Source organism: Sinocyclocheilus grahami, unplaced genomic scaffold (genome assembly GCF_001515645.1).
Source record: "Sinocyclocheilus grahami isolate Dianchi unplaced genomic scaffold, SAMN03320097.WGS_v1.1 scaffold73.1, whole genome shotgun sequence".
NCBI classification, from domain to species: Eukaryota; Metazoa; Chordata; class Actinopteri; order Cypriniformes; family Cyprinidae; genus Sinocyclocheilus; species Sinocyclocheilus grahami.
This window is the reverse complement of record NW_015505252.1, coordinates 1,995,451-1,997,040: the sequence shown is the minus strand read 5'-3', so window position 1 is coordinate 1,997,040 and position 1,590 is coordinate 1,995,451.

Here is a 1,590-nt window from a genome sequence, read left to right as displayed (position 1 = left end):
AGGTGTGTGTATTGTAGGAGCTAGACGATGTATGATGACGTGTGACGGCATAGTAGTGTTGTCCCAATTCTTAGGGGAATATTTTCACCCCTACCCCTTGACACTCTGTTTCAAGGGAGAAGGGGTAGGCGGAGGGGAAGGGGTATAAAATAGAATTGGGATTGGGCCTAAATCTTTCATCAAAATGAACAGTAATCACCTGCTCCACCTCTGAAACAACTTTCCTTTTTGGCTGACATCAGGAATCCCTTTTACTTTTAACCCCTCCCCCTTTCATTCTGGAAAGTAACACCCACTTTTCAGGAGCCAATCAATTTCCTGAATAAATTCAAGTCCCGCCTTAAATGTTTTTTCTCATTGAATATCCCATTTCATTCAGAAATACATCAGATTGCAAAAGTAAATTGGGTTGCAAATACAATTTCATTTAGATTTTAAAGTATTGTTTTTACCAACAAAGTAATTTAAATATAAATTAGAAATTATAATGAGTAAATGTTTTTAAATCCATAAACGGGGTTTTCTACAGAATGTCAATTTTTACATGTTTGTATTTTTCTGTGTACATTATTGCTTTTTTTGTTCTTCACTATGTAAATCTTATTTAATTGTTTGCGAAGCATTTTTACTATTTAATTTAATGTGCAAGTTCTGTTTTATTAACTAAAATATAACTTGCACATTGAATCAAATAGTAAAATGTTCTAAAAATAAGATATTTTTCCCCCCATAAAAAAATCTAATAAACCGAATGCAGTACATGTTTAAGCAGATTATTGGACGTGGTCCAGCGTCTCTACACTGGAATGCAGCTGAACTTGACTAATCTGTTCAAACCAGAGGCCTTGGCAAAGAGTTGTTTACCAGACTGTTGCTTAGTCAGTGCTTTTAGTTGAGACCGTTAAAGGAGAAGTGCTCTGGAAAATCTTCACCAGTCTGTTTAGTTATTTTTGAGCATTATGTCTGGTGTTGCTGACAGTTTGTATAACTTCTAATTGAGTGAATCATGCACACTTTAAGTTTTAAGGGGTCAGTTTATGCAAAAAGATAAATTTTGGCACCCATTTCTCATTCTCATGTTATTCTGAGTTATTCTTTTGTACATGAAATGCAAAATGAAATTTAAGTCAGAATGCTCAAGCTGTTCTTTTAAGCTTGTTCTAAATTCAAATGGTGCTTTTTTAAAAACGCTGTGCAGGTTTGACAACATTGACAGGTTTAAATGGTGAGTAAGTGATAGCCCTTTAAAGTTGCTCTGCATCTTCAGGTTAAATCAGTATTCCATACACAATATACACGTGAACACACATTGACTTTCTGAGCTGTCTTCCTCTAGTGCAATTTTCACACGTATTGTCTCACAACACAAGGAAATCCTGTTATTTTGGGGGTGATCGGGGGGGTTGCGGATTCAAAGAATACATCATCCACACCCAGACCCCAGATGCTTTCAAGTGAAATCTATAGAAGCATATTCCAGATGCCACATGTTTGCATCGGTCTGTTTTGGCTTCGTGATGAAAGACCTCACTTGGTTATTGAACAATGAACCAGAGGACAATGTGAACTTTGATCATGTGTTCATGGATC